This window comes from Callospermophilus lateralis, chromosome 11 (assembly GCF_048772815.1).
Source record: "Callospermophilus lateralis isolate mCalLat2 chromosome 11, mCalLat2.hap1, whole genome shotgun sequence".
NCBI lineage: Eukaryota > Metazoa > Chordata > Mammalia > Rodentia > Sciuridae > Callospermophilus > Callospermophilus lateralis.
The window spans coordinates 74,610,555-74,622,873 of NC_135315.1; the positions used below are offsets into that span (position 1 = coordinate 74,610,555).

The 12,319-nt window shown below is 38.9% G+C and overlaps 1 pseudogene; it reads left to right on the plus strand.

Moving 5' to 3' along the window:
* The first annotated feature begins 3,302 nt into the window (after positions 1 to 3,302).
* Positions 3,303 to 9,291, plus strand: LOC143410601 (uncharacterized; annotated as a pseudogene).
* Positions 9,292 to 12,319: the final 3,028 nt, after the last annotated feature.

The window sequence follows — 12,319 nt, forward strand, 5'->3', positions numbered from 1 at the left end:
GCTCAAAACGAGCCTCAGCAACTTAGTGAGACCCTGTCTCTAAAGAAAAAGAAATGTAAAAAGGGCTGGTGAGGTGGCTCATTGTACAATCAACTCTGGGTTCAATCCCTAGCACCAAAAAAAATAAAATAAAATAAATAAAAACAAACAAACAAAAAAAAACAAAACAGTCACAAAAGCCTTTGCCTAGGTCAGATGCAGCTCTAGATAATGTAATGATGACTTCAGTTGTGGAGTATTGCATTTGAGTTATGGTAGGTTGAATCAGACCCAAGGTTAAATATGGGATTACTGGTGATGGTGTTTATTTAGTAATGATAGCACCAAAGTACTGATGAAATTACAAGGTAGAAAAGGTCACAGGTGAACCTGGAGAACATCTACACATATGTGGCAGAAAAGAAAAGGAAAAATCAAACTTGGCTAGTTAATGTCTTCTTACACATTAATTCACTCAAAAAGCTCAGCTCTAACTGTGCATACAATGTCCTGAAGTCTCTAAGAAAGACAATCTGTGGTCTGAAGGAGTTTATTTATGTTTAACACTAGACAGAAGCTTCCAAGTACTACAACAAAGATTTAGAAAAATGCTGTAAGACATTAGAGGTTATTCTAGCTGGGTGAGATAGTGAAAACCTGTGAAGGAGAAAGCATCTTCTGATCCTTCAAAGGGAAGAAAGTTGTAAGCAAAGGAAAGATGATAACAGAATAAGAGTAAACAAAAACCAGTAACAGTGTGGTGGGGTTTTTACATTATTTAAGCCAATCCTTGCAACTACTGTCATTAAAAAAAAGGAAGGAAAGGGATAATTTAGAAGGCCATGTGCAGGCATGCAGACCAGCAAGTGGTTGTGGAAGGCAGGAACGCACTCTTCCTTAACCGGCTGCCGACCTGTTTTCCCTTATGTGAAAATCTAAACACCACAAAAGTTAACTCAAAATGGATCAAGGAGCTTGATATCAAATCAGAGACATGGCATCTGATAGAAGAAAAAGTCGGCTACGATCTACATACTGTGGGGTCGGGCTCCAAATTCCTCAATAGGACACCCATAGCACAACAGTTAATAACTAGAATCAACAAATGGGACTTACTCAAACTAAAAAGTTTTTTCTCAGCAAAAGAAACAATAAGAGAGGTAAATAGGGAGCCTACATCCTGGGAACAAATCTTTATTCCTCACACTTCAGATAGAGCCCTAATATCCAGAGTATACAAAGAACTCAAAAAATTAGACAACAAGATAACAAATAACCCAATCAACAAATGGGCCAAAGACATGAACAGACACTTCTCAGAGGAGGACATACAATCAATCAACAAGTACATGAAAAAATGCTCACCATCCCTAGCAGTCAGAGAAATGCAAATCAAAACCACCCTAAGATACCATCTCACTCCAGTAAGATTGGCAGCCATTATGAAGTCAAACAACAACAAGTGCTAGCGAGGATGTGGGGAAAAGGGTACACTTGTTCATTGTTGGTGGGACTGCAAATTGGTGCAGCCAATCTGGAAAGCAGTATGGAGATTTCTTGGAAAGCTGGGAATGGAACCACCATTTGACCCAGCTATTCCTCTTCTCGGTCTATTCCCTAAAGACCTAAATAGAACATGCTACAGGGACACTGCTACATCAATGTTCATAGCAGCACAATTCACAATAGCAAGACTGTGGAACCAACCTAGATGTCCTTCAATAGACGAATGGATAAAAAAATGTGGCATTTATACACAATGGAGTATTACTCTGCATTAAGAAATGACAAAATCATAGAATTTGGAGGGAAATGGATGGCATTAGAGCAGATTATGCTAAGTGAAGCCAGCCAATCCCTAAAAAACAAATGCCAAATGTCTTCTTTGATATAAGGAGAGTAACTAAGAACAGAGTAGGGACGAAGAGCATGAGAAGAAGATTAACATTAAACAGGGATGAGAGGTGGGAGGGAAAGGGAGGGAGAAGGGAAATTGCATGGAAATGGAAGGAGACCCTCAGGGTTATACAAAATTACATACAAGAGGTAGCGAGGGGAAAGGGAAAAATAATACAAGGGGGAGATATGAACTGCAGTAGAGGGGGTAGAGAGAGAAGAGGGGAGGGGAGGGGAGGGGAGGTGGATAGTAAAGGATAGGAAAGGCAGCAGAATACAACAGACACTAGTATGGCAATATATAAATCAATGGAAGTGTAAATGATGTGATTCCGCAATTTGTATATGGGGTAAAAACGGGAGTTCATAACCCACTTGAATCAAAGTGTGAAATATGATATATCAAGAACTATGTAATGTTTTGAACAACCAACAATAAAAAAAAACTTTATTCCATAAAAAAAAATCTAAACACATTGAGTACTCACATCAATGTTAAGATTTTCAGTTGAAGATAAAAGATCATTTGGAATGGGCACATACCTCTTGTATTTAGAGTTTCCCATTATGGAATTTAATTGTTAACTACAGTGCTAAACACTGTAAAATATTCAAGTGCCAGTTATCAGGGTCAGTAAATGTTCTGGGTGAGCATTAAGTCTGCTCTCTACAGCAATTCTTACAAGAAGAATAAAGGTAAATTGTATTGGGAGTGGTAAAAGAAAAACCAAGGATAAATGATTTTTTTTAAAGAGAGAGAGGGAGAGAGAGAGAGAGAGAGAGAGAGAGAGAGAGAGAGAGAGAGAATTTTAATATTTATTTTTTAGTTATCAGCAGGCACAACATCTTTGTTTGTATGTGGTGCTGAGGATCGAACCCGGGCCGCACGCATGCCAGGCGAGCGCGCTACCACTTGAGCCACATCCCCAGCCCAGGATAAATGATTCTGTCTCAGGGATTCCATATTGAAAAGACTGCAGACCTTTGCTATAACAATTGTACTTCCAGAAAGGTGGACAAACATGAAACTATCCCTATGTACAACTGTTCAAAGACAAGTGGAACAGCACAATACTGTGAACAACTTATCATCCAGGGATATCCACAGAAAGAGGCACTGCATAAAGGGCAAGAGAACTCTATCTGATAATGCCTAGGGACCAGAAAAAGCTCACCATGTGGCCTTTCCCTGCTCGGCAGAGTATCCGAGCCTGCACCCACCTTAGGCCACCCTGGCAGCACCTGCACCTGCGACCACCCTAGACCAGGCCGCAGCACCCCAACCTGTGCCCACCCTAGGCCACCCTGGCAGCATCCCTTCTGTGCCCATCCAAGTCCAATGAGGAGGCACCCCATGCCTGTGCCCAGCTGAGACTGCCATATCTGGGCCCAGAGCAGGCCTGCACCCCCCCACCAGCGCCAACTCCATGGCCACCTACCTTGCCCTGGAACAGGCGGTGCTGGAGCACCAGCCTTGCCCAACATCTGCAGCCACCAACGAGGGTTTTGGCTGCCACACAGGGCCCCATGAGTCAGCACCAGGGTTGCAGCCAACCCACCAGCTCAGGGGTCACCACTCTGCTTCTGATCAAGGAGATCATCCCTAGTGGTCCTTTCATCCTGTCCACTGCAGGTGAACATGATCCTTGCCACCAATCCTTTGGAACATGCCAGCCACATGGCTTCCCAGCCACAGTTTGTTCACCCTAAGCACTGCTTTTTTTTTTTTTTTTTTTTACCTGTCAGGCCACAACCTGCTCAGTCCTCAACCATTTGCAGGAATGTCATGGGAGGCATCTAAGTGGAAACACTACAGGTCTTAGCAGATGTCCCTGTCCCACCTGGCTAAGAGCACGGCAGCACAGTTCCCACTCCCCATCACACACAAGGAAATGATTGCCTGCCCACAGCCACAGTGACCCAGCAAGTTTGAGACCATGCAAAGCTGTTCCTGGTGCTTTCTACTCTCTGAAGGTCAGGTGGAGTATGCCAACCTAGGATAGCCAAGGACAGGTGGGAAGCGTCTATCTGGGTGACCTCTCTGCAGTCCTCTTTGTCCTTTTACTCCCTTGACAGCCTTCCTGATTACTGCCACTATGGTGATTGTTGTTTGCATCTACTTCATGATGTTAATGATCATCCTGGGGGTGTTTCAGATCTGGGCTGCACATCAGTAAATCATGTGGGACCAGGACACAGGGAAGGAGAATGAGACGAATGGCGATGACTCTGCCTTGACCATCACCATGAGCTCCTGGGAGGTAGGAGCAGACACGGCCCCAGGCTGTAGAACACTTCAGGCCAGGCTCCTCCATGTTCATGTGCCTGTGCCTTATAACCACAAAACTCAGAGAGCCAGGATCCTCAAATCCAGCGGGGGGAAACTGAGGCTCAGTGAGGCCTTACTGAAGTTCATACAACCTAGTAAGTGTAAGTGCAGAGATGAGCTGGCTTCAGGCTGGTGCTCCTCCCACTCTATGCAGAGACAGTGCTCCAAGGAGGGAACTGAGCATCCCCATCCAGGAGCTCTCTGCATTCCTGGACTCCATGGAGAGGCCACTTCCTTTGAGGCCTAGGCCTCTTTACCTGGACTGTCTCCCGCACTGCGGGACATCTCCCTTCTGCTGCTGTTCCTGGAAGGTGGACACTGGATGACTTGGCCATGAGCTGGACTCGCACATCCCTCTCTTTGCAGACCTACAAGGACCAGCACAGTGGTGAGGAGGAGGAAGAGGAAGAGCAGCATGAGTTTCGAGAGGAGGAGGAGGAAGACATCACTACTGACCAGTGGGAAAGCTTCAAGGAGAAGGAGGTTGGCCCTGGGTAGAGCCAGAACTCCAACCAGCATCAGCAGCTGAAGTGGGAAAGCTCCACACTCAGCTACTGAGTGCAATCTGGACTCTTGAATCCCCACCTCAGAATGTCTGCTACCCAGCTCCCAGCCAGTAGGTCCTCCATGTAGAAAATATCTTCAGCCAGCAGGTCCTCCATGTAGAAAATATCTTCAGCCAGCAGGTCTGCGGACTCCCATTGCTAATTATCCTCCCATGCCCAATGTGTGGGACTGTAAGCTCCCATCATTTGCCCACCCCTGGTGGATATCTTTTCCCCAAAGCCAGGAGCTGGCTCTTCCTCCCTGCCACGTCAGCACAGGGGCTACAGCACCCCAGACTCCTGCCATCCAGTGAGTTGACCACCTCTTGCACCTCCAGAAAAGTTGGAATGACTAGACTAGCTGACAAAGAGTAAAAGTTGGTAATCAATTTTTCTTTCTTGAAGGTCTTCATTTTTTTTCCAAACTAGTGCTTTTACAAGTGGTAGAAGGGGGTTAATATGTAGACAATCAATTGACTTTTTACTACTTGTTAAATACATTGGAATTGTCCATGTCCTTTGTGCTAGTGTACTCAGGACTAGGATGTGAAGTTCAGGGACAATGCTTCTGTTACCTCCCCCTTGGGAAACCAGGAGGGGAGGCCTTCCCACTGTGGTCCAGGCATGAGGCCATGTAGCATTTGGTGTTCTTTTTGGGACCAGAACAGTGTTTTGTGTTTGAAGTCTGGAAATGGGTCTTGTCTTTAGGATTCTTCCCACTTCTAGCGTTGTGTTTGGAATGGGAGCTTTGGGGTCCCTGGCCTCTCAGGACCAGCAGCTTCCTTTGGTATCACCCAGGTCTTGTGTTCCTGTACTGAGGCTTCATAAATGTATATGTTTTTGCTGGGGACATTCTCTGTGGATCATGGAAACTGACAGCTGTGGTGCAGATCACTTGACCATGTTGTTTTGTAGATAACAGTGGTTTTCTAAAGGATCTGCACTCATAATGGAGAAAGACAAGAGTACTAGAATGTTCCAAAACTGTCTGCATCTACCCCACCCCAGTCCCTGTGGGTTGCTCCTGCATAATGCTCCTGCACTGAGGTCAGATGCTCACTCCAGTAGCCAGGAGTTCTGCTTCTCTGATCCATGGGAAGGTAAAAGAGAGAAAGAAGTTGGGGCTAAAGCCACATAGAACTTTGCTCTTAATGTACATGTCAGATGCTAGACTGTAAACCTGGGAGTCATCCTGCACACTGCCCCTGTGACCTCACTGCTAGTATTAAGGATGGCTTGCTGTTGTGTGGCTGCCCATCAACATGCAGTCTGCGTAGATGCTGTCTAGACAGTGGTAGAAGGTAACACAGAGATGGTTACACTATTTACTGAACACTTTATTATATAAAATCCATTAAAAATTAATAGAGCAGGCCTTCCCTTCAAGAAATTCGTAATCTAATAGAGGATTTGTAAATTAATATGCATATTGATTTTATATGGATATATATATATATATATATATATATATATAAACAGCACTATGATATATATATATACATACACACACACACACACACATATATGTATAAACAGTACTATGATAATAAATCACAGAAGTATTTTTAGATAACTAGTTTTTTTTATCTTGTAAAAGAAAAAAAAAAACATTTAAAAAATTTAAAATGAACAGTATATATCCACAGATGTCCTCATGTGGTCTGTAGTGCCTTGGTGTTCCTTCCCAGACCTCATATGGTCTGTAGTCCCTTAGTGTTCCCTTTCATGGTGTTCCACCCACCTCTCCTTGTTTGAACTCTACCCCATTAATAAAGCAGCAGTTAGCCTAAGATCCTCTCAGCTGTTTTCACTGATAATGATTGTCTCAAAAGTTCTATAGCTTGTTTCACCCTAAGAGGAATGAATATACTATGTTACTTAGTTGTCATGATTGTTCTGACAGTCTAACCTGCAGTCTTATGTGGGAGAGGGGCCATAGCCTACAATATTTTTTCCCCATTCCTGTAATCAAACCCAGAGCCTTGATGCATGCCAACCAAGCGGTTTTATGAGTTAGAGTTAACAAGAGTTAAAAATAAGAATAATTTATTTTAAATTTAAAAATGCTTAGGGAGGACTGATGCCCTCCACAAAGGTTTTACCTACCTTTTCTTCTCCGATGAACTTTTTGTAATTTTCCTGTTATTGATCTTTCTCCTGTTTCCTAGAATACAGACATCATTGGAGATTGCTCTGTCATTGTTGGTCAGGAGTGAGCCCTCCAATATACCTGTATGAGAATCAATTAGAGTGCTTATTAAAGTGCATACTTTAATACTCTTTTACCTGAACTATTTACTTTTTTTCCATTCATATCATTTTGTTCTTTTGTTCTTTTGTCACACTGCTGGTCCATTCTTTTATGAACTTTGAAACCCTTCCTATTTTCTCTTATTTTTTGCATACAATTCTTAATTTACCTTTATACCACCATTTATCATATCTCTGTTTGTATATAAGGTATGTTAACACCAAATTCACATTCTCATACAAGTATTTTGTATTATAATGACCCTCTCCTTCCTGTTTTCTAAAGCTATAGTTAGTTGCAGATAGAGCAATTTTGGGGTTCTGGTTAGGAATATAGGCTGTGGATATATGCTGTTCATTTTAAAATTTTTTAAATGTTTTTTTTTTTTTTTACAAGATAAAAAAACTAGTTACCTAAAAATACTTCTGTGCTTCATTGTCATAGTAATGTTATATATATATATATATATATATATATATATATATATATATATATATGTGTGTGTGTGTGTGTGTGTGTGTGTGTGTGTGTGTGTATCTCATAGTGCTGTTCTTATATATATCCATGTAAAATTAATATGCATATTAATTTACAAATCCTCTATTAGATTACAAATTTCTTGAAGAAAGGGCCTGATCTATTAATTTAATGGATTTTACATAATAAAGGGTTCAGTAAATAGTGTATCAAGTAATAGGATGGTGGCAAAATTCCATGACCATTGTGTCCAAAGTAGCAGGTTTCAGCAAGGGGCAAAGGAGGATAAGAAAAATAAAAACTCACACACAGACAAATGTTTTTGAAGATAAAGCTGGGGTCTGGTGGAATGCTGCTCTCTGATGGAAAAGCAGGTCTAAAGAAATCTTCCAGCAATCTTTATTTATATATTCCTCATCAGCATCTTTTTTTGTACTCATATCTTTATATGGCTAGCAACATTATGCAACTATTCACAGTTGCATTCCACAATTGCAGTGTGCAATGTTAGAAGCTTTGTGCAGTTCTCAAGAAAGTCCATTGTCTGAAGTTACTGTTAGGTGCACAGGTCCAGGTGCAGCAGACTGGTGAAACATTGTGGTTTTCTAGCAAGAGAGTTCCTCTATTCCCAGTAGCTGTGTGTCTGAGATCAAGATTGAGGCTGGTAAGTCTCTAGGACAGAGTCTCCTCATGCAGTGTATAGCCACTGGGACTCTGGCACCTTTGCACAGAAACATTCCCAGATAACAGGTATGCCACAGCCATGAGGTCACCAGAGACCCCAATCTCAGACATAGCTCTCCCATTCTCTGTCACTGCTCTCCACAGCAATCTTCACTTTAATATTTTTTTCTGAGGCTATTAACTTAATGTAAATTTTAACAGAAGGTAATTTAATATTCTCTATTATATTTCAGAAATTCTAATAAATCATTGATTGACCAGCACCATTTTACCACTTGGAATGAGGTGTCAGAAATGGTAATAGTGCTTTTAGATCCAACATGTGACAGACAGGTGTTGTGAAAGGTGTCTGTTCATCTTTGAATTTGATTGCTAGCAAATAATGTAAAAGTTTGTGGTTTTTTTCCAAGTTTAAGTCACCATGAGTTAGTAGTTTAGGGAAATAAAACACTCTAAAAAGAAAAAGCCCAAAGTACCATAAGTCAAGGAAAGGAAAAAAGTGAAAAAGGCCTTTGGAGATTTGGGGACAAAAAGTCATGAAAAAGAATCTAAAACCAAAGGGAAAGATGACAAAGACAGACAAAAAGTCTCCAGTGTTGTCCTACTAGGGATGGCTTTTTCAGTTGATAATACAATCAAGTGGCTAAGTCCTGCACATGGGACTAGGAAAAAAATCCAGTGAAGCAGAAGTGACTAAAGAGCAATATATGCCTGGAAGAGAATTCAGTGTGCTTCGACTTATCCAAGAGTCTATGCACATATTGCCAGCATCAATCAAACACTTGACTCAATTAACAGAACTTTACATATACAGTAACAAACTGCAGTCCCTCCCAGTAGCAGTGGGATGTCTAGTAAATCTCATGACACTGTCTCTAAGTGAAAATTAACTTACAAGTCTGCTTGACTCTCTTGATAACATGAAGAAGCTGCAGTTGCTTGATTTACAGCATAAAAAACTGAGAGAAATTCCTTCAGTGGTGTATAGGTTAGATTCTCTCACCACTCTCTACCTTCGCTTTAATCGTATAACTAATGTAGAAAAGGAAATAAGAAACCTGTCAAGACTCAGAAAACTTAGCATTTGAGGGAACAAAATCAGACCTTCTGAAATTGGTAAGAGGATTTGAATTATTGCTTTTGATTTTAGTACGTGTTATGATTAATAATTTTTGAGTGCTTTTCCATATCAGAAAATTCCTAATATGGGTTGGGGTTATGGCTCAGTGATAGAATGCTTACCTAATATACATGAGGCCCTTGGTTCAATACTCAGTGCCATATATAAATAAATAAATTAATTAAAGTTATGGTGTAAAAAAATCGTGAACAAAAATTCTTTATACTTTTTTATAAGTTCTATTTTCCCTGTGATTTACTTAATGCTACATTACTTGAGATTATTTTATAGGCTTAAAAATAATATAGAAAGTAGATGTAATTAGACATTTACCACAAACTGAATCTGCTCTGATTTTCACTGGAGAAAATAAATTTGAAAATGTTTGACTTATTTTAAGTTGTCATTTGTTTTTAAAACATCTAACTATTTATACTAGATATATTACGGCTCTACTTGCCCATTTTCTGACTTTCTTTTTTTATCTGAAGACTTTAAATTCATATCACTTTCTACTTAGTGTATCACTAACAGTTGTCATATTAGAGCTTTGTGAAACAGCAATGCCATAGGAAAATATATATTTTTTATTTTGAAAGTTCTTACATTTTCATTCAAAAATCTAATATTAATATAGTACAGTGTATATCCACAGTAATACAGTGTATATCCATATGTGTATCCACAAGACAGTAATTAAGAAAAATAAATGTAAGTAACTAATAGAAAAATCATTAAAGGAAAAGGAGGAGGAGGAGGAGAGGATGAGGGTAAGAATTTAGTACGGAACTGGAGCAAATCATACCCCATGCATTTGTAATCATGTCAAAAGGAATTCTAATGTATCACTAATATCTTTAATTTATTTTTCATTTTGAGTGAATTTTAGATTTACAGCAAAACTGTAAAACCAGAAGAAGGTTCTCATATATCCTGCACTGAACTTGCCCTAATATTAACAAAACTGGTAAAAATCAAGAAACTAATACTGTTACAATCATTTTAACTTAATGATTTGTTTTATTGCACTTGTTTTTTATCTAATGTCCAATTTATGTTTCAAAATTCCACATTACTTTTAATAGTCATGTGTCTGTAGCCTCCTCCAATCTGTAAAAATTTGAAATGATAAAAGTTATTTAGTTGAAGGACTAAAAGTCTTTCCTTTTTAAAAAATTTTTTAGTTGTTGGTGGACACAATATTCTTATTTTGTTTATTTATATTTTTTTATGTGGTGCCAGGGATCAAACCCAGTGCCTCATGCATACTAATCAAGCATTCTACAACTGAGCCACAACCACGGCTCCTTTCCTTTTCTTTTATGACCTTACTATGTTAAAAAGTCCTGCTCAGATATTTTGGACTGTGTCACTCATTTTTGGTTTCTATGGTATTTTTTGGTACTTTGAGTATATTTGTTTCTGCTGAAAATAACATAATAGTGATTATGGTGCCCTTCTAAATGAATTATATCAGAGGATATATAATGTTGATAAGTCATATACTGGTGATTTCTTTCTTTTGGGTACTGAGATTGAAATCAGGAGCACTTTACCACTGAGCTACATTCTCAGTCCTGTTTATTATTTGAGGCTGGGTCTTCCTTACTTGCTGAGATTCTCACTAATTTACTGAAGCTGGTCTCATACTTGTGATCCTCCTGCTTCAAACTCTCAAGTTATAAGTGTGCACCACCATGCCTGGTTTATTGGTGATTCCTCTGATTCTCCACATTAAAGTTAATCATTTTCTTTTTTAATTAATTATTGTCTTGGTTGATGTTCATTTTAGTCCATGCAAATATATTGATTTTCCTTAATCTTTTGTCCATTATTTTTAGCACCCATTGTGGTCATTTCCTGCAACAATTATTACAGTATTGTAATGGTGATTTTTTAAAGAATTGTCTTATTTCATTCATTAATGTGAATTCTGTAAGGAAGAACTCTCCTGTAGCAGTTAACATATCAGTTTATACTCATTTTTTTCCATTCTGTGAGTTATAATTCGCTATTTATATACTTTTTGTCATTCAAGCAATTCTGTCTTTTGTTACTATAAACTCTTATGAGTCCATTCATGTGATTTTCGATGTATTATAATTTTTTCAGTTGAGTTTTTTTACTATTTGACTTACATTTATCTATTTCAATTTTAATGAGTTTTTTATTTATTTTAATTATATTTGACATTAGAATGCAGTTATGTACTTTGCTATGTCATACAGAGATGTGATATAATTTCTCATTTTTCTGAGTGTACATGTTGCAGAGTTATATTGGTCATGTAATCACGTATATACCTACAGTAATAATGTCTGTTTCATTCTACTATCATTCCTAGCCTCACATGCCCTCCCCTCCCTTCCCATCACTTCCCTCTATCTAATCTAAGGTAATACAATTCTTCTCTAGTGCCACCACCTTATTGTGAAAAAACATCCACATATTAGAGAAAACATTCAGCCTTTTGTTATGTGGGGTTGTCTTATTTCGCTTAGCATGATATTCTCCAACTCCAGTCATTACTACTAAATGCCATAATCTCACTCTTCTTTAAAGCTAAGTAATATTTCATTGAAACACACACACACACACACACACACACACACACACACACACATATATATATATATATATATATATATATATATATATATTACATTTTATTTATCCATTCATCTATTCAGGAACTATAGTATGCTGATTTTAAGTTCTTTGGATATAAACTAAGGAGTGGGATGGCTGGGTCAAATGCTGGTTCCATTCCCAGTTTTCCGAGAACTCTCCATACTGCTTTACATAGTGGTTGCACCAATTTTCAGTTTCACCAGCAATGTATGAGTGTGGCTTTTTCACCACATCCTCACAAACATTAATGGTTGCCTGTATTCTTGATGATTGCAATTCTGACAGGAGTGAGAGGAAATATTAGAGTAGTTTTCATTTGTATTTCTCTAATTGCTAGAGGTGTTGGAACACTTTTTCATGTATTTGTTGATCAATTGTATTTCTTTTTCTATAAAGTATCTGTTCAG